This window comes from Salvelinus fontinalis, chromosome 22, assembly GCF_029448725.1.
Source record: "Salvelinus fontinalis isolate EN_2023a chromosome 22, ASM2944872v1, whole genome shotgun sequence".
Lineage (NCBI taxonomy): Eukaryota > Metazoa > Chordata > Actinopteri > Salmoniformes > Salmonidae > Salvelinus > Salvelinus fontinalis.
Window position 1 is genome coordinate 13507628 of NC_074686.1, and position 21313 is coordinate 13528940.

The 21313-nt window shown below is 43.7% G+C and overlaps 1 protein-coding gene across 3 annotated transcripts in view; it reads right to left on the reverse strand.

Annotated features, from left to right (window-relative positions):
* The window catches only part of yrk (Yes-related kinase), a 30661-nt gene that overhangs the window by 8297 nt on the left and 1051 nt on the right, over positions 1-21313 (reverse strand). The window lies entirely within an intron of this gene.

Below are 21313 nucleotides of genomic sequence, written 5' to 3' on the forward strand. Positions count from 1 at the left end.
CTCAACCCACACACACACACACACACACACACACACACACACACACACACACACACACACACACACACACACACACACACACACACACACACACACACACACACACACACACACACAGTTAAGCCATGCACACACTATCTGGTCAGCCATCAGGAGAGCCACAGGAAGTAAGCCCTGTTAGTTTCCTGTCCACCCCTCTAATGGCTCCCCCCTTTTCCTGGAAACCCAGGACACAGTCCATCCACACACACAATCTGCCCACGCCAGCTGCAGTCCCACTGCCCCCAGCTCTCACACACACACCTCCCTCTCTGTGCTGTTTCTCTGCTGTGAGGAAAAGAGGAACATCAGCTTACTGTATTGTTGCTCCTAAAGGTCATCTTTTAAGGAGCCATTCACACAAATAACAGCATTGGACCAATATGGTCGTCTTCAGGTAAGGCAAATTGAAACGCACACACACAGACATGTGTGCAAGGCAACTCTATGGTCATTGTTCTCCATGAGTTCCTGTTTACCAGATTCTCTCCCTCACCCCTCCCTTATCTCTCTCTCTCTCTCCCCTCTTCATAACATTTGTCACTCTCTCTCTCTCTCTCTCTCTCTCCCCTCTTCATAACATTTGTCACTCTCTCTCTCTCTCTCTCTCCCCTCTTCATAACGTTTGTCTCTCTCTCTCTCCCCTCTTCATAATGTTTGTCTCTCTCTCTCTCCCCTCTTCATAATGTTTGTCTCTCTCTCTCTCTCCCCTCTTCATAACGTTTGTCTCTCTCTCTCCTCTTCATAATGTTTATCTCTCTCTCTCTCCCCTCTTCATAACGTTTCTCTCTCTCTCTCTCCCCTCTTCATAACGTTTGTCTCTCTCTCTCTCTCCCCTATTCATAACGTTTGTCTCTCTCTCTCCTCTTCATAATGTTTGTCTCTCTCTCTCTCCCCTCTTCATAACGTTTGTCTCTCTCTCTCTCCCCTCTTCATAATGTTTGTCTCTCTCTCTCTCCTCTTCATAACGTTTGTCTCTCTCTCTCCTCTTCATAATGTTTGTCTCTCTCTCTCCCCTCTTCATAACGTTTGTCTCTCTCTCTCCTCTTCATAATGTTTGTCTCTCTCTCTCTCTCTCCCTCTTCATAACGTTTGTCTCTCTCTCTCCTCTTCATAATGTTTGTCTCTCTCTCTCTCCCCTCTTCATAACGTTTGTCTCTCTCTCTCTCCTCTTCATAATGTTTGTCTCTCTCTCTCTCCTCTTCATAATGTTTGTCTCTCTCTCTCTCTCTCCTCTTCATAATGTTTGTCTCTCTCTCTCTCCCCTCTTCATAACGTTTGTCTCTCTCTCTCTCCCCTCTTCATAATGTTTGTCTCTCTCTCTCTCTCTCCTCTTCATAATGTTTGTCTCTCTCTCTCTCTCCTCTTCATAACGTTTGTCTCTCTCTCTCCTCTTCATAATGTTTGTCTCTCTCTCTCTCTCTCCTCTTCATAATGTTTGTCTCTCTCTCTCTCCCCTCTTCATAATGTTTGTCTCTCTCTCTCTCTCCCCTCTTCATAACGTTTGTCTCTCTCTCTCCTCTTCATAATGTTTGTCTCCCTCTCTCTCCCCTCTTCATAACGTTTGTCTCTCTCTCTCTCCCCTCTTCATAATGTTTGTCTCTCTCTCTCTCTCCCTCTTCATAACGTTTGTCACTCTCTCTCTCTCTCTCCCCTCTTCATAACGTTTGTCTCTCTCTCTCCCCTCTTCATAACGTTTCTCTCTCTCTCTCTCCCCTCTTCATAACGTTTGTCTCTCTCTCTCTCTCCCCTCTTCATAACGTTTGTCTCTCTCTCTCCTCTTCATAATGTTTGTCTCTCTCTCTCCCCTCTTCATAACGTTTGTCTCTCTCTCTCTCCCCTCTTCATAAGGTTTGTCTCTCTCTCTCTCCTCTTCATAACGTTTGTCTCTCTCTCTCCTCTTCATAATGTTTGTCTCTCTCTCTCTCCCCTCTTCATAACGTTAGTCTCTCTCTCTCTCCCCTCTTCATAAGGTTTGTCTCTCTCTCTCTCTCTCCCTCTTCATAACGTTTGTCTCTCTCTCTCCTCTTCATAATGTTTGTCTCTCTCTCTCTCCCCTCTTCATAACGTTTGTCTCTCTCTCTCCTCTTCATAATGTTTGTCTCTCTCTCTCTCTCTCCTCTTCATAATGTTTGTCTCTCTCTCTCTCCCCTCTTCATAACGTTTGTCTCTCTCTCTCTCTCCCCTCTTCATAACGTTTGTCTCTCTCTCTCTCTCTCTCCCCTCTTCATAACGTTTGTCTCTCTCTCTCCTCTTCATAACGTTTGTCTCTCTCTCCCCTCTTCATGATGTTTGTCTCTTTCTCTCTCTCTCCTCTTCATAACGTTTGTCTCTCTCTCTCTCTCTCTCCTCTTCATAACGTTTGTCTCTCTCTCTCCTCTTCATAATGTTTTTCTCTCTCTCTCTCTCTCCTCTTCATAATGTTTTTCTCTCTCTCTCTCCCCTCTTCATAACGTTTGTCTCTCTCTCTCCTCTTCATAATGTTTGTCTCTCTCTCTCTCTCCTCTTCATAATGTTTGTCTCTCTCTCTCTCCTCTTCATAATGTTTGTCTCTCTCTCTCTCTCTCCTCTTCATAATGTTTGTCTCTCTCTCCTCTTCATAATGTTTGTCTCTCTCTCTCTCTCCTCTTCATAACGTTTGTTTCTCTCTCTCCTCTTCATAACGTTTGTCTCTCTCTCTCCTCTGCATAATGTTTGTCTCTCTCTCTCTCTCCCCTCTTCATAATGTTTGTCTCTCTCTCTCTCTCCCCTCTTCATAACGTTTGTATCTCTCTCCCCTCTCTATAATGTTTGACTCTCTCTCTCTCCCCTCTTCATAATGTTTGTCTCTCTCTCTCTCCCCTCTTCATAACGTTTGTCTCTCTCTCTCTCCCCTCTTCATAATGGTTGTCTCTCTCTCTCTCTCCCCTCTTTATAACGTTTGTCTCTCTCTCTCCTCTTCATAACGTTTGTCTCTCTCTCTCTCCTCTTCATAAGGTTTGTCTCTCTCTCCCCTCTTCATAACATTTGTCACTCTCTCTCTCTCTCCCCTCTTCATAACGTTTGTCTCTCTCTCTCTCCCCTCTTCATAATGTTTGTCTCTCTCTCTCTCTCTCTCTCTCTCTCTCCCCTCTTCATAACGTTTGTCTCTCTCTCTCCTCTTCATAATGTTTGTCTCTTTCTCTCTCTCTCCTCTTCATAACGTTTGTCTCTCTCTCTCTCTCTCCTCTTCATAACGTTTGTCTCTCTCTCTCCTCTTCATAATGTTTGTCTCTCTCTCTCTCCCCTCTTCATAACGTTCGTCTCTCTCTCTCCTCATCATAATGTTTGTCTCTCTCTCTCTCTCCTCTTCATAATGTTTGTCTCTCTCTCTCTCCTCTTCATAACGTTTGTCTCTCTCTCTCTCTCTCCTCTTCATAATGTTTGTCTCTCTCTCTCTCCCCTCTTCATAATGTTTGTCTCTCTCTCTCTCCCTCTTCATAACGTTTGTCTCTCTCTCTCCTCTTCATAATGTTTGTCGCTCTCTCTCTCCCCTCTTCATAACGTTTGTCTCTCTCTCCCCTCTTCATAATGTTTGTCTCTCTCTCTCTCCCCTCTTCATAACGTTTGTCTCTCTCTCTCTCCCCTCTTCATAACGTTTGTCTCTCTAACTCCTCTTCATAATGTTTGTCTCTTTCTCTCTCTCTCCTCTTCATAACGTTTGTCTCTCTCTCTCTCCTCTTCATAACGTTTGTCTCTCTCTCTCCTCTTCATAATGTTTGTCTCTCTCTCTCTCCCCTCTTCATAACGTTTGTCTCTCTCTCTCCTCTTCATAATGTTTGTCTCTCTCTCTCTCTCCTCTTCATAATGTTTGTCTCTCTCTCTCTCCTCTTCATAACGTTTGTCTCTCTCTCTCCTCTTCATAACGTTTGTCTCTCTCTCTCCTCTGCATAATGTTTGTCTCTCTCTCTCTCTCCCCTCTTCATAACGTTTGTCTCTCTCTCTCTCTCCCCTCTTCATAACGTTTGTATCTCTCTCCCCTCTCTATAATGTTTGACTCTCTCTCTCTCCCCTCTTCATAATGTTTGTCTCTCTCTCTCTCCCCTCTTCATAACGTTTGTCTCTCTCTCTCTCCCCTCTTCATAATGGTTGTCTCTCTCTCTCTCTCCCCTCTTCATAACGTTTGTCTCTCTCTCTCCTCTTCATAACGTTTGTCTCTCTCTCTCTCCCCTCTTCATAACGTTTGTATCTCTCTCCCCTCTCTATAATGTTTGACTCTCTCTCTCTCCCCTCTTCACAATGTTTGTCTCTCTCTCTCTCCCCTCTTCATAACGTTTGTCTCTCTCTCTCTCCCCTCTTCATAATGGTTGTCTCTCTCTCTCTCTCCTCTTCATAATGTTTGTCTCCCTCTCTCTCCCCTCTTCATAACGTTTGTCTCTCTCTCTCTCCCCTCTTCATAATGTTTGTCTCTCTCTCTCTCTCCCTCTTCATAACGTTTGTCACTCTCTCTCTCTCTCTCCCCTCTTCATAACGTTTGTCTCTCTCTCTCTCCCCTCTTCATAATGTTTGTCTCTCTCTCTCTCTCCCCTCTTCATAATGTTTCTCTCTCTCTCTCTCCCCTCTTCATAACGTTTGTCTCTCTCTCTCTCTCCCCTCTTCATAACGTTTGTCTCTCTCTCTCCTCTTCATAATGTTTGTCTCTCTCTCTCCCCTCTTCATAACGTTTGTCTCTCTCTCTCTCCCCTCTTCATAAGGTTTGTCTCTCTCTCTCTCCTCTTCATAACATTTGTCTCTCTCTCTCCTCTTCATAATGTTTGTCTCTCTCTCTCTCCCCTCTTCATAACGTTTGTCTCTCTCTCTCCTCTTCATAATGTTTGTCTCTCTCTCTCTCTCTCCCTCTTCATAACGTTTGTCTCTCTCTCTCCTCTTCATAATGTTTGTCTCTCTCTCTCTCCCCTCTTCATAACGTTTGTCTCTCTCTCTCCTCTTCATAATGTTTGTCTCTCTCTCTCTCTCTCCTCTTCATAATGTTTGTCTCTCTCTCTCTCCCCTCTTCATAACGTTTGTCTCTCTCTCTCCTCTTCATAACGTTTGTCTCTCTCTCCCCTCTTCATAATGTTTGTCTCTTTCTCTCTCTCTCCTCTTCATAACGTTTGTCTCTCTCTCTCTCTCTCTCCTCTTCATAACGTTTGTCTCTCTCTCTCCTCTTCATAATGTTTTTCTCTCTCTCTCTCCCCTCTTCATAACGTTTGTCTCTCTCTCTCCTCTTCATAATGTTTGTCTCTCTCTCTCTCTCCTCTTCATAATGTTTGTCTCTCTCTCTCTCCTCTTCATAATGTTTGTCTCTCTCTCTCTCTCTCCTCTTCATAATGTTTGTCTCTCTCTCCTCTTCATAATGTTTGTCTCTCTCTCTCTCTCCTCTTCATAACGTTTGTTTCTCTCTCTCCTCTTCATAACGTTTGTCTCTCTCTCTCCTCTGCATAATGTTTGTCTCTCTCTCTCTCTCCCCTCTTCATAATGTTTGTCTCTCTCTCTCTCTCCCCTCTTCATAACGTTTGTATCTCTCTCCCCTCTCTATAATGTTTGACTCTCTCTCTCTCCCCTCTTCATAATGTTTGTCTCTCTCTCTCTCCCCTCTTCATAACGTTTGTCTCTCTCTCTCTCCCCTCTTCATAATGGTTGTCTCTCTCTCTCTCTCCCCTCTTTATAACGTTTGTCTCTCTCTCTCCTCTTCATAACGTTTGTCTCTCTCTCTCTCCTCTTCATAACGTTTGTCTCTCTCTCCCCTCTTCATAACATTTGTCACTCTCTCTCTCTCTCCCCTCTTCATAACGTTTGTCTCTCTCTCTCTCCCCTCTTCATAATGTTTGTCTCTCTCTCTCTCTCTCCCCTCTTCATAACGTTTGACTCTCTCTCTCCTCTTCATAATGTTTGTCTCTTTCTCTCTCTCTCCTCTTCATAACGTTTGTCTCTCTCTCTCTCTCTCCTCTTCATAACGTTTGTCTCTCTCTCTCCTCTTCATAATGTTTGTCTCTCTCTCTCTCCCCTCTTCATAACGTTCGTCTCTCTCTCTCCTCATCATAATGTTTGTCTCTCTCTCTCTCTCCTCTTCATAATGTTTGTCTCTCTCTCTCTCCTCTTCATAACGTTTGTCTCTCTCTCTCTCTCTCCTCTTCATAATGTTTGTCTCTCTCTCTCTCCCCTCTTCATAATGTTTGTCTCTCTCTCTCTCCCTCTTCATAACGTTTGTCTCTCTCTCTCCTCTTCATAATGTTTGTCGCTCTCTCTCTCCCCTCTTCATAACGTTTGTCTCTCTCTCCCCTCTTCATAATGTTTGTCTCTCTCTCTCTCCCCTCTTCATAACGTTTGTCTCTCTCTCTCTCCCCTCTTCATAACGTTTGTCTCTCTAACTCCTCTTCATAATGTTTGTCTCTTTCTCTCTCTCTCCTCTTCATAACGTTTGTCTCTCTCTCTCTCCTCTTCATAACGTTTGTCTCTCTCTCTCCTCTTCATAATGTTTGTCTCTCTCTCTCTCCCCTCTTCATAACGTTTGTCTCTCTCTCTCCTCTTCATAATGTTTGTCTCTCTCTCTCTCTCCTCTTCATAATGTTTGTCTCTCTCTCTCTCCTCTTCATAACGTTTGTCTCTCTCTCTCCTCTTCATAACGTTTGTCTCTCTCTCTCCTCTGCATAATGTTTGTCTCTCTCTCTCTCTCCCCTCTCTATAATGTTTGACTCTCTCTCTCTCCCCTCTTCATAATGTTTGTCTCTCTCTCTCTCCCCTCTTCATAACGTTTGTCTCTCTCTCTCTCCCCTCTTCATAATGGTTGTCTCTCTCTCTCCCCTCTTCATAACGTTTGTCTCTCTCTCTCCTCTTCATAACGTTTGTCTCTCTCTCTCTCCCCTCTTCATAACGTTTGTATCTCTCTCCCCTCTCTATAATGTTTGACTCTCTCTCTCTCCCCTCTTCATAATGTTTGTCTCTCTCTCTCTCCCCTCTTCATAACGTTTGTCTCTCTCTCTCTCCCCTCTTCATAATGGTTGTCTCTCTCTCTCCTCTTCATAATGTTTGTCTCCCTCTCTCTCCCCTCTTCATAACGTTTGTCTCTCTCTCTCTCCCCTCTTCATAATGTTTGTCTCTCTCTCTCTCTCCCTCTTCATAACGTTTGTCACTCTCTCTCTCTCTCTCCCCTCTTCATAACGTTTGTCTCTCTCTCTCTCCCCTCTTCATAATGTTTGTCTCTCTCTCTCTCTCCCCTCTTCATAATGTTTCTCTCTCTCTCTCTCCCCTCTTCATAACGTTTGTCTCTCTCTCTCTCTCCCCTCTTCATAACGTTTGTCTCTCTCTCTCCTCTTCATAATGTTTGTCTCTCTCTCTCCCCTCTTCATAACGTTTGTCTCTCTCTCTCTCCCCTCTTCATAAGGTTTGTCTCTCTCTCTCTCCTCTTCATAACGTTTGTCTCTCTCTCTCCTCTTCATAATGTTTGTCTCTCTCTCTCTCCCCTCTTCATAACGTTTGTCTCTCTCTCTCCTCTTCATAATGTTTGTCTCTCTCTCTCTCTCTCCCTCTTCATAACGTTTGTCTCTCTCTCTCCTCTTCATAATGTTTGTCTCTCTCTCTCTCCCCTCTTCATAACGTTTGTCTCTCTCTCTCCTCTTCATAATGTTTGTCTCTCTCTCTCTCTCTCCTCTTCATAATGTTTGTCTCTCTCTCTCTCCCCTCTTCATAACGTTTGTCTCTCTCTCTCTCTCCCCTCTTCATAACGTTTGTCTCTCTCTCTCTCTCTCTCCCCTCTTCATAACGTTTGTCTCTCTCTCTCCTCTTCATAACGTTTGTCTCTCTCTCCCCTCTTCATAATGTTTGTCTCTTTCTCTCTCTCTCCTCTTCATAACGTTTGTCTCTCTCTCTCTCCTCTTCATAACGTTTGTCTCTCTCTCTCCTCTTCATAACGTTTGTCTCTCTCTCTCTCTCCCCTCTTCATAACGTTTGTCTCTCTCTCTCTCTCCCCTCTTCATAACGTTTGTATCTCTCTCCCCTCTCTATAATGTTTGACTCTCTCTCTCTCCCCTCTTCATAATGTTTGTCTCTCTCTCTCTCCCCTCTTCATAACGTTTGTCTCTCTCTCTCTCCCCTCTTCATAATGGTTGTCTCTCTCTCTCTCTCCCCTCTTCATAACGTTTGTCTCTCTCTCTCCTCTTCATAACGTTTGTCTCTCTCTCTCTCTCCCCTCTTCATAACGTTTGTATCTCTCTCCCCTCTCTATAATGTTTGACTCTCTCTCTCTCCCCTCTTCATAATGTTTGTCTCTCTCTCTCTCCCCTCTTCATAACGTTTGTCTCTCTCTCTCTCCCCTCTTCATAATGGTTGTCTCTCTCTCTCTCTCTCCTCTTCATAATGTTTGTCTCCCTCTCTCTCCCCTCTTCATAACGTTTGTCTCTCTCTCTCTCCCCTCTTCATAATGTTTGTCTCTCTCTCTCTCTCCCTCTTCATAACGTTTGTCACTCTCTCTCTCTCTCTCCCCTCTTCATAACGTTTGTCTCTCTCTCTCTCCCCTCTTCATAATGTTTGTCTCTCTCTCTCTCTCTCCCCTCTTCATAACGTTTCTCTCTCTCTCTCTCCCCTCTTCATAACGTTTGTCTCTCTCTCTCTCTCCCCTCTTCATAACGTTTGTCTCTCTCTCTCCTCTTCATAATGTTTGTCTCTCTCTCTCCCCTCTTCATAACGTTTGTCTCTCTCTCTCTCCCCTCTTCATAAGGTTTGTCTCTCTCTCTCTCCTCTTCATAACGTTTGTCTCTCTCTCTCCTCTTCATAATGTTTGTCTCTCTCTCTCTCCCCTCTTCATAACGTTTGTCTCTCTCTCTCCTCTTCATAATGTTTGTCTCTCTCTCTCTCTCTCCCTCTTCATAACGTTTGTCTCTCTCTCTCCTCTTCATAATGTTTGTCTCTCTCTCTCTCCCCTCTTCATAACGTTTGTCTCTCTCTCTCCTCTTCATAATGTTTGTCTCTCTCTCTCTCTCCTCTTCATAATGTTTGTCTCTCTCTCTCTCCCCTCTTCATAACGTTTGTCTCTCTCTCTTTCTCCCCTCTTCATAACGTTTGTCTCTCTCTCTCTCTCTCTCCCCTCTTCATAACGTTTGTCTCTCTCTCTCCTCTTCATAACGTTTGTCTCTCTCTCCCCTCTTCATAATGTTTGTCTCTTTCTCTCTCTCTCCTCTTCATAACGTTTGTCTCTCTCTCTCTCTCTCTCCTCTTCATAACGTTTGTCTCTCTCTCTCCTCTTCATAATGTTTTTCTCTCTCTCTCTCCCCTCTTCATAACGTTTGTCTCTCTCTCTCCTCTTCATAATGTTTGTCTCTCTCTCTCTCTCCTCTTCATAATGTTTGTCTCTCTCTCTCCTCTTCATAATGTTTGTCTCTCTCTCTCTCTCTCCTCTTCATAATGTTTGTCTCTCTCTCCTCTTCATAATGTTTGTCTCTCTCTCTCTCTCCTCTTCATAACGTTTGTTTCTCTCTCTCCTCTTCATAACGTTTGTCTCTCTCTCTCCTCTGCATAATGTTTGTCTCTCTCTCTCTCTCCCCTCTTCATAATGTTTGTCTCTCTCTCTCTCTCCCCTCTTCATAACGTTTGTATCTCTCTCCCCTCTCTATAATGTTTGACTCTCTCTCTCTCCCCTCTTCATAATGTTTGTCTCTCTCTCTCTCCCCTCTTCATAACGTTTGTCTCTCTCTCTCTCCCCTCTTCATAATGGTTGTCTCTCTCTCTCTCTCCCCTCTTTATAACGTTTGTCTCTCTCTCTCCTCTTCATAACGTTTGTCTCTCTCTCTCTCCTCTTCATAACGTTTGTCTCTCTCTCCCCTCTTCATAACATTTGTCACTCTCTCTCTCTCTCCCCTCTTCATAACGTTTGTCTCTCTCTCTCTCCCCTCTTCATAATGTTTGTCTCTCTCTCTCTCTCTCTCTCCCCTCTTCATAACGTTTGTCTCTCTCTCTCCTCTTCATAATGTTTGTCTCTTTCTCTCTCTCTCCTCTTCATAACGTTTGTCTCTCTCTCTCTCTCTCCTCTTCATAACGTTTGTCTCTCTCTCTCCTCTTCATAATGTTTGTCTCTCTCTCTCTCCCCTCTTCATAACGTTCGTCTCTCTCTCTCCTCATCATAATGTTTGTCTCTCTCTCTCTCTCCTCTTCATAATGTTTGTCTCTCTCTCTCTCCTCTTCATAACGTTTGTCTCTCTCTCTCTCTCTCCTCTTCATAATGTTTGTCTCTCTCTCTCTCCCCTCTTCATAATGTTTGTCTCTCTCTCTCTCTCCCTCTTCATAACGTTTGTCTCTCTCTCTCCTCTTCATAATGTTTGTCGCTCTCTCTCTCCCCTCTTCATAACGTTTGTCTCTCTCTCCCCTCTTCATAATGTTTGTCTCTCTCTCTCTCCCCTCTTCATAACGTTTGTCTCTCTCTCTCTCCCCTCTTCATAACGTTTGTCTCTCTAACTCCTCTTCATAATGTTTGTCTCTTTCTCTCTCTCTCCTCTTCATAACGTTTGTCTCTCTCTCTCTCTCTCCTCTTCATAACGTTTGTCTCTCTCTCTCCTCTTCATAATGTTTGTCTCTCTCTCTCTCCCCTCTTCATAACGTTTGTCTCTCTCTCTCCTCTTCATAATGTTTGTCTCTCTCTCTCTCTCCTCTTCATAATGTTTGTCTCTCTCTCTCTCCTCTTCATAACGTTTGTCTCTCTCTCTCCTCTTCATAACGTTTGTCTCTCTCTCTCCTCTACATAATGTTTGTCTCTCTCTCTCTCTCCCCTCTTCATAACGTTTGTCTCTCTCTCTCTCTCCCCTCTTCATAACGTTTGTATCTCTCTCCCCTCTCTATAATGTTTGACTCTCTCTCTCTCCCCTCTTCATAATGTTTGTCTCTCTCTCTCTCCCCTCTTCATAACGTTTGTCTCTCTCTCTCTCCCCTCTTCATAATGGTTGTCTCTCTCTCTCTCTCCCCTCTTCATAACGTTTGTCTCTCTCTCTCCTCTTCATAACGTTTGTCTCTCTCTCTCTCTCTCCTCTTCATAACGTTTGTCTCTCTCTCCCCTCTTCATAACATTTGTCACTCACTCTCTCTCTCCCCTCTTCATAAGGTTTGTCTCTCTCTCTCTCCTCTTCATAATGTTTGTCTCTCTCTCTCTCTCTCTCCCCTCTTCATAACGTTTGTCTCTCTCTCTCTCTCTCCTCTTCATAACGTTTGTCTCTCTCTCCCCTCTTCATAACATTTGTCACTCTCTCTCTCTCTCTCTCTCCCCTCTTCATAACGTTTGTCTCTCTCTCTCTCTCTCCTCTTCATAATGTTTGTCTCTCTCTCTCCTCTTCATAACGTTTGTCTCTCTCTCTCCTCTTCATAATGTTTGTCTCTCTCTCTTTCTCTCTCCCCTCTTCATAAAGTTTGTCTCTCTCTCCCCTCTTCATAACGTGTCTCTCTCTCTCTCCCCTCTTCATAATGTTTGTCTCTCTCTCTCTCTTCTTCATAACGTTTGTCTCCCTCTCTCTTCCCTCTTCAATATGTTTGTCTCTCTCTCTCTCCCCTCTTCAATATGTTTGTCTCTCTCTCTCTCCCCTCTCTATCCCCTCTTCAACATGTTTGTCTCTCTCTCTCCCCTCTTCATAACGTTTGTCTCTCTCTCTCCCCCCTCTCTCTCCCCTCTTCAATATGTTTGTCTCCCTCTCTCTCCCCTCTTCAATATGTTTGTCTCTCTCTCTCTCCCCTCTTCATAACGTTTGTCTCTCTCTCTCTCCCCTCTTCAATATGTTTGTCTCCCTCTCTCTCCCCTCTTCAATATGTTTGTCTCTCTCTCTCTCCCCTCTTCATAATGTTTGTCTCTCTCTCTCTCCCCTCTTCATAATGTTTGTCTCTCTCTCTCCCCTCTTCATAATGTTTGTCTCTCTCTCTCTCTCTCTCTCCCCTCTTCATAATGTTTGTCTCTCTCTCTCTCTCTCCTCTTCATAATGTTTGTCTCTCTCTCTCTCCTCTTCATAACGTTTGTCGCTCTCTCTCTCCTCTTCATAATGTTTGTCTCTCTTTCACTCTTCATAATGTTTGTCTCTCTCTCTCTCTCTCTCCTCTTCATAATGTTTGTCTCTCTTTCTCTCTTCATAATGTTTGTCTCTCTCTCTCTCCTCTTCATAATGTTTGTCTCTCTCTCTCCCCTCTTCATAATGTTTGTCTCTCTCTCCTCTTCATAATGTTTGTCTCTCTTTCTCTCTTCTTAATGTTTCTCTCTCTTTCTCTCTCTCCTCTTCATAATGTTTTTTTCTCTCTCTCCTCTTCATAATGTTTGTCTCTCTCTCTCTCCCCTCTTCATAATGTTTGTCTCTCTCTCCTCTTCATAATGTTTCTCTCTCTCTCGCTCTCTCTCTCTCTCTCTGCTCTTCATAACGTTTGTCTCTCTCTCTCTCCCCTCTCTCTCCCCTCTTCATAACGTTTGTCTCTCTCCCCTCTTCATAATGTTTGTCTCTCTCTCTCTCTCCGCTCTTCATAACGTTTGTCTCTCTCTCCCCTCTTCATAATGTTTGTCTCTCTCTCTCCTCTTCATAATGTTTGTCTCTCTCTCTCCTCTTCTTAATGTTTGTCTCTCTCTCTCCCCTCTTCATAATGTTTGTCTCTCTCTCTCTCCTCTTCATAATGTTTGTCTCTCTCTCTCTCCCCTCTCTCTCTCCTCTTCATAATGTTTGTCTCTCTCTCTCTCCTCTTCATAATGTTTGTCTCTCTCTCTCCTCTTCATAACGTGTGTCTCTCTCTCTCTCTCCTCTTCATAATGTTTGTATCTCTCTCTCCTCTTCATAACGTTTGTCTCTCTCTCTCCTCTTCATAACGTGTGTCTCTCTCTCTCTCTCCTCTTCATAATGTTTGTCTCTCTGTCTCTCTCCTCTTCATAATGTTTGTCTATCTCTCTCTCTCCTCTTCATAATGTTTGTCTCTCTCTCCTCTTCATAATGTTTGTCTATCTCTCTCTCTCCTCTTCATAATGTTTGTCTCTCTCTCCTCTTCATAATGTTTGTCTATCTCTCTCTCTCCTCTTCATAACGTTTGTCTCTCTCTCCTCTTCATAACGTTTGTCTCTCTCTCTCTCTCCTCTCTTCATAATGTTTGTCTCTCTCGCTCTCTCCTCTTCATAATGTTTCTCTCTCTCTCTCTCTCCTCTTCATAATGTTTGTCTCTCTCTCCTCTTCATAACGTTTGTCTCTCTCTCTCCCTCTCCTCTTCATAACGTTTATCTCTCTCTCTCCCTCTCCTCTTCATAATGTTTGTCTCTCTCTCTCTCTCCCCTCTTCATAACGTTTGTCTCTCTCTCTCCCCCCTCTTCATAATGTTTGTCTCTTTCTCTCCTCTTCATAATGTTTGTCTCTCTCTCTCTCCCTCTCCTCTTCATAATGTTTGTCTCTCTCTCTCTCTCCCCTCTTCATAACGTTTGTCTCTCTCTCCCCTCTATAACGTTTGTATCTCTCTCCCCTCTCTATAATGTTTGACTCTCTCTCTCTCCCCTCTTCATAATGTTTGTCTCTCTCTCTCTCCCCTCTTCATAACGTTAGTCTCTCTCTCTCTCCCCTCTTCATAATGGTTGTCTCTCTCTCTCTCTCCCCTCTTCATAACGTTTGTCTCTCTCTCTCCTCTTCATAACGTTTGTCTCTCTCTCTCTCTCCCCTCTTCATAACATTTGTCACTCTCTCTCTCTCTCTCCCCTCTTCATAACGTTTGTCTCTCTCTCTCTCTCTCCTCTTCATAACGTTTGTCTCTCTCTCCCCTCTTCATAACATTTGTCACTCTCTCTCTCTCTCTCTCCCCTCTTCATAACGTTTGTCTCTCTCTCTCTCTCTCCCCTCTTCATAACGTTTGTCTCTCTCTCTCTCCCCTCTTCATAATGTTTGTCTCTTTCTCTCCTCTTCATAATGTTTGTCTCTCTCTCTCCCTCTCCTCTTCATAATGTTTGTCTCTCTCTCTCCCTCTCCTCTTCATAATGTTTGTCTCTCTCTCTCCCTCTCCTCTACATAATGTTTGTCTCTCTCTCTCTCCCCTCTTCATAATGTTTGTCTCTCTCTCTCTCTCCTCTTCATAATGTTTGCCTCTCTCTCTCTCTCTCGCCTCTACATAATGTTTGTCTCTCTCTCTCTCTCCTCTTCATAATGTTTGTCTCTCTCTCCTCTTCATAACGTTTGTCTCTCTCTCTCTCCTCTTCATAACGTTTGTCTCTCTCTCCTCTTCATAACGTTTGTCTCTCTCTCTCTCTCCTCTTCATAACGTTTGTCTCTCTCTCTCTCCTCTTCATAATGTTTCTCTCTCTCTCTCTCCCCTCTTCATAATGTTTGTCTCTCTCTCTCTCCTCTTCATAATGTTTGTCTCTCTCTCTCTCTCTCTCTCCTCTTCATAATGTTTGTCTCTCTCTCTCTCCCCTCTTCATAATGTTTGTCTCTCTCTCTCTCTCTCTCCTCTTCATAACGTTTCTCTCTATCTCTCTCTCCTCTTCATGTTTGTCTCTCTCTCTCTCTCCTCTTCATAATGTTTGTCTCTCTCTCTCTCTCTCCTCTTCATAACGTTTGTCTCTCTCTCTCTCTCTCTCTCTCTCTCTCTCTCTCCTCTTCATAATGTTTGTCTCTCTCTCTCCTCTTCATAATGTTTGTCTCTCTCTCTCCTCTTCATAATGTTTGTCTTTCTCTCCCCTCTTCATAATGTTTGTCTCTCTCTCTCTCTCTCTCCTCTTCATAATGTTTGTCTCTCTCTCTCTCCTCTTCATAATGTTTGTCTCTCTCTCTCTCTCTCCTCTTCATAATGTTTCTCTCTCTCTCTCTCCCCTCTTCATAATGTTTGTCTCTCTCTCTCTCCTCTTCATAATGTTTGTCTCTCTCTCTCTCTCTCTCCTCTTCATAATGTTTCTCTCTCTCTCTCTCCTCTTCATAATGTTTGTCTCTCTCTCTCTCTCTCTCTCCTCTTCATAATGTTTGTCTCTCTCTCTCCTCTTCATAATGTTTGTCTCTCTCTCTCTCCTCTTCATAATGTTTGTCTCTCTCTCTCTCCTCTTCATAATGTTTGTCTCTCTCTCTCTCTCTCTCCCCTCTTCATAATGTTTGTCTCTCTATCTCCTCTTCATAATGTTTGTCTCTCTCTCTCTCCCCTCTTCATAATGTTTGTCTCTCTCTCTCTCTCTCTCTCTCCTCTTCATAACGTTTCTCTCTATCTCTCTCCTCTTCATGTTTGTCTCTCTCTCTCTCTCTCCTCTTCATAATGTTTGTCTCTCTCTCTCTCTCCTCTTCATAACGTTTGTCTCTCTCTCTCTCTCTCTCTCTCTCTCCTCTTCATAATGTTTGTGTCTCTCTCTCTCTCTCTCCTCTTCATAATGTTTGTCTCTCTCTCTCTCTCTCCTCTTCATAATGTTTGTCTCTCTCTCTCCTCTTCATAATGTTTGTCTTTCTCTCCCCTCTTCATAATGTTTGTCTCTCTCTCTCTCTCTCTCTCCTCTTCATAATGTTTGTCTCTCTCTCTCTCCTCTTCATAATGTTTGTCTCTCTCTCTCTCCTCTTCATAATGTTTGTCTCTCTCTCTCTCCTCTTCATAATGTTTGTCTCTCTCTCTCTCGCCTCTTCATAACGTGTGTGTCTCTCTCTCTCTCTCTCTCCTCTTCATAATGTTTTTCTCTCTCTCTCCTCTTCATAATATTTGTCTCTCTCTCTCCTCTTCATAACGTTTGTCTCTCTCTCTCCTCTTCATAATGTTTGTCTCTCTGTCTCTCTCCTCTTCATAATGTTTGTCTCTCTCTCTCTCCCCTCTTCATAATGTTTGTCTCTCTCTCTCTCCTCTTCATAATGTTTGTCTCTCTCTCTCTCTCCTCTTCATAACGTGTGTCTCTCTCTCTCTCTCTCCTCTTCATAATGTTTGTCTCTCTCTCTCCTCTTCATGTTTGTCTCTCTCTCTCTTCATGTTTGTCTCTCTCTCTCCTCTTCATAATGTTTGTCTCTCTCTCCTCTCCATAACGTTTGTCTCTCTCTCTCTCCCCCCTGCTTCATAATGTTTGTCTCTCTCTCCTCTTCATAATGTTTGTATCTCTCTCTCTCTCCTCTTCATAATGTTTGTCTCTCTCTCCTCTTCATAACGTTTGTCTCTCTCTCCTCTTCATAATGTTTGTCTCTCTCTCTCTCCTCTCTTCATAATGTTTGTCTCTCTCTCTCTCTCCTCTTTATAATGTTTGTCTCTCTCTCCTCTTCATAACGTTTGTCTCTCTCTCTCCCTCTCCTCTTCATAACGTTTGTCTCTCTCTCTCCCTCTCCTCTTCATAATGTTTGTCTCTCTCTCTCTCTCCCCTCTTCATAATGTTTGTCTCTCTCTCTCTCCCCTCTTCATAACGTTTGTCTCTCTCTCTCTCCCCTCTTCATAATGTTTGTCTCTTTCTCTCCTCTTCATAATGTTTGTCTCTCTCTCTCTCTCCCCTCTTCATAACATTTGTCTCTCTCTCTCCCTCTCCTCTACATAATGTTTGTCTCTCTCTCTCTCTCTCCTCTACATAATGTTTGTCTCTCTCTCTCTCTCCTCTTCATAATGTTTGTCTCTCTCTCCTCTTCATAACGTTTGTCTCTCTCTCTCCCTCTCCTCTTCATAATGTTTGTCTCTCTCTCTCTCTCCCCTCTTCATAATGTTTGTCTCTCTCTCTCTCTCTCTCTCTCCTCTACATAATGTTTGTCTCTCTCTCTCTCTCTCCTCTTCATAATGTTTGTCTCTCTCTCCCTCTCCTCTTCATAATGTTTGTCTCTCTCTCTCTCTCCTCTTCATAATGTTTTTTTCTCTCTCTCTCTCCTCTTCATAATGTTTGTCTCTCTCTCCTCTTCATAATGTTTGTCTCTCTCTCTCTCCTCTTCATAACGTTTGTCTCTCTCTCTCCCTCTCCTCTTCATAACGTTTGTCTCTCTCTCTCCCTCTCCTCTTCATAACGTTTGTCTCTCTCTCTCCCTCTCCTCTTCATAATGTTTGTCTCTCTCTCCTCTTCATAATGTTTGTCTCTCTCTCTCTCCCTCTCCTCTTCATAATGTTTGTCTCTCTCTCTCTCCTCTTCATAATGTTTGTCTCTCTCTCTCTCTCCCCTCTTCATAATGTTTGTCTCTCTCTCTCCTCTTCATAATGTTTGTCTCTCTCTCTCTCCCTCCCTGATGCTGTTTGGGAAACCCTGCTGTACATGTAAACCTAGTCAACAACGGCACTTGGTACCATGACTCCTCCTATTTAATGCTAAAACACTGTTTCTCAACTCACCAACAGACTATTGTCTTCTTCCTTTGATGACCACTCAGAAGAAAACTATAGCTTTAATGAACTGAGATGTGAGATGACTGTCTGATTGACTGGTAAGCAACACACCCCCAAACCAGACTGACGCTAGCCCACAGACCGAACTAGATAGAGATATATATATATATATCTCTAACTCTTTCATGGGTGATACCCTGTACTAAACAGACATTTGAATACTCTCTCTCATGGGTGATACCCTGTACTAAACAGACATTTGAATACTCTCTCTCATGGGTGATACCCTGTACTAAACAGACATTTGAATACTCTCTCTCATGGGTGACACTGTACTAAACAGACATTTGAATACTCTCTCTCATGGGTGATACACTGTAATAAACCGACATTTGCATACTCTCTCTCATGGGTGATACACTGTAATAAACAGACATTTGCATAGATTAAAAAAAGCAGCAACACTATATAAAAATAGTGTTTTGAAGATACGCCATGTCAAGACACTCATTCCAGCCCTCCTGCAGGAAAAGACACTGGGTGAGCAGGCTTCTGCTCCAGCACCTGATTCAGCTAATCAAGGTCCCGATGAGAAGCTGATTAGTAGACTCATGTTAAAGCAGGGATGGAACAAAAGCCTGCACACCCAGCAACTCTCAAGAAGCAGAGATGCCCACCCTTGATCTACAGGCAGTCACTCTCCCTGCCCTCAAACAGTTAGAAGGTTACTGGTTCATATCCCACTCAGGCTGTTCCCACCTAAATCACTACACGCTCTAGCTAACGGACATGGAGGGGGTTTTCAAACATAAACCATTTTCTCAGAACTGAAAACTCATACACACACCGCCCTCATTCATCACACTAACAAACATCCAAACACACCCTTTCCTGCCCCATCTACTTCAGATAAACGGCACCCTGCTGGACATTCACAACACAAACGCACGAACACACACACAGCTACAGTTGATGTCGGAAGTTTACATACACTTAGGTTGGAGTCATTAAAACTCGTTTTTCAACCACGCCACAAATTTCTTGTTAACAAACTATAGTTTTGGCAAGTCGGTTAGGACATCTACTTTGTGCATGACACAAGTAATTGTTCCAACAATTGTTTACAGACAGATTATTTCACTTATAAATTCACTGTATCACAATTCCAGTGGGTCAGAAGTTTACATGCACTAAGTTGACTGTGCCTTTAAACAGCTTGGAAAATTCCAGAAAATTATTTCATGGCTTTAGAAGCTTCTGTTAGGCTAATTGACATAATTTGAGTCAATTGGAGGTGTACCTGTGGATGTATTTCAAGGCCTACCTTCAAACTCAGTGCCTCTTTGCTTGACATCATGGGAAAATCAAAAGAAATCAGCCAAGACCTCAGAAAAAAAATTGTAGACCTCCACAAGTTTGGTTCATCCTTGGGAGCAATTTCCAAACGCCTGAAGGTACCGCGTTCATCTGTACAAACAATAGTACGCAAGTATAAACACCATGGGACCACGCAGCCATCATACCGCTCAGGAAGGAGACGCGTTCTGTCTCCTGGAGATGAACGTACTTTGGTGCGAAAAGTGCAAATCAATCCCAGAACAACAGCAAAGGACCTTGTGAAGATGCTGCAGGAAACAGATACCAAAGTATCTATATCCACAGTGAAACGAGTCCTATATCGACATAACCTGAAAGGCCGCTCAGCAAGGAAGAAGCCACTGATCCAAAACGGCCATATAAAAGCCAGACTACGGTTTGCAACTGCACATGGGGACAAAGATCGTACTTTTTGGAGAAATGTCCTCTGGTCTGATGAAGCAAAAATAGAACTGTTTGGCCATAATGACCATCGTTATGTTTGGAGGAAAAAGGGGGAGGCTTGCAAGCCGAAGAACGCCATCCCAACCGTGAAGCACGGGGGTGGCAGCATCATGTTGTGGGGGTGCTTTGCTGCAGGAGGAACTGGTGCACTTCACAAAATAGATGGCATCCTGAGGAAGGAAAATTATGTGGATATATTGAAGCAACGTCTCAAGACATCAGTCAGGAAGTTAAAGCTTGGTCGCAAATGGGTCTTCCAAATGGACAATGACCCCAAGCATACTTCCAAAGTCGTGGCAAAATGGCTTAAGAACAACAAAGTAACGGTATTGGAGTGGCCATCACAAAGCCCTGACCTCAATCCTATAGAAAATTTGTGAGCAGAACTGAAAAACCGTGTGCGAGCAAGGAGCTCTACAAACCTGACTCAGTTACACCACCTCTGTCAGGAGAAATGGGCAAAAATTCACCCACATTATTGTGGGAAGCTTGTGGAAGGCTACCTGAAACGTTTGACCCAAGTTAAACAATTTAAAGGCAATGCTACCAAATACTAATAGAGTGTTTGTAAACTTCTGACCCACTGGGAATGTGATGAAAGAAATAAAAGCTTAAATAAATCATTCTCTCTACTATTATTCTGACATTTCACATTCTTACAATAAAGTGATGATCATAACTGACCTAAAACAGGGATTTTTTACTTGGATTAAATGTCAGGAATTGTGAAAAACTGAGTTTAAATGTATTTGGATAAGGTGTATGTAAAATTCCGACTTCAACTGTATGTGCCGTAAATTTCAGTTGGTATACAGAATTAGAATCCATACTCATTATTCCCTTTCTCACTCTCTCTCCTGGCTAACAGGAAACACCACAGGATGCAGAGTGAGTGAAGCAGGAGTGATAGGACACTGCGAAGTGAGCCGTCAGAGCCCAACATTTTTTTTTTCTCAAAGCATAAACTTCAATGTAGTGAAAGAGAGCAAGAGAGGATAGTGGGGAAATACAGAGAAGGGGGGGAGAAAGAGACTGAGGCAGGGAGAGAGAGAGAGGGGCAGATAGGGGGGTAGTGAGAGGAACAGTGGGAGGTGGGGAACAGAAAGAGAGAGAGGCAGATAGGGGGGGTAGTGAGAGGAACAGTGGGAGGTGGGGAACAGAAAGAGAGAGAGAGAGGCAGATAGGGGGGGTAGTGAGAGGAACAGTGGGAGGTGGGGAACAGAGAGAGTAATGTAGGGGGAGGGAAGGGAAGGATAAGTTCTGGGAAGTCAGGTGTCTCAGGGACTTCCTGTTTCCACGTGAGGTCATTACATCCTCCTCCAGAGAGAAATGGCGCGATAGAGTGAAAGAAGGTTTCAGTCAAAGAAAGACTGACGGATAAAAAGTGTTTGAAAGCTGAAGCGAAGTGCACAATGGCAGTATGTGGCACCTGAGATTCTGATAGAGGTAACCTTTTGGCTGCTGCTTCACGTCACAGACACATTCCCCCCGTCAGACCCGGGAATCAAACCAGCAACCCTCCACTTACTGGTGCGCCTCTCTAACCTCCAGGTTGGGTTAAGGTTGGGTTAAGGTTGTAGTAGTATTTGCTGTAGTAGCTGAACTGTGTCTTGGTGGGAAAGCGGAGTTTACAGCCCCACAACTAGGCTACGCTCACTTCCTTCCGCACAGCCCAGAGGCGAAAGGCAGGAAGTGAATTCGTAGAGAAACAAGATGTGATGAAGCCAGGCTTCAGATAGCCTAATCACGTCTCTCTCCCTCCCTACATCTTCTCTTGTTCTCTCACTGTTTCTCCTCTCTCCAGTACCAAACCTGAAGGGACAGTGAAGCAGTGCTCCACATCTGAATTTGCATAGCCTTGATCTCTAGCCTACAGAACAGACCCACTGTAGCCTGCCTCTGGCCTACTACCAACAGGTCTGGATCTTTATGACACAGTGCGCTGCGCACCCTGTAATCCACAGAGCTGAAGGTTCAAGCCCCTGCTCCCTTTTCTCTCCTATAAGTCAATTCTGTTATTGCTCTGTAAGTTGATTTCAAAATAACTGACTTGACAGGCTCAGCGTGAACTGCAGGCTACAGCACGAGAAGGGAAGTGTTGCTGGCATAAGCACCACCACATTTTGCACAGCACTTCACTGGCCAAACTTCCTTTTTTTTTTTTTTTTAATGCCCAAAGTTTCTCAACACACTCATTCAGCAATAACAAAAAGGGCACAGTTTCACA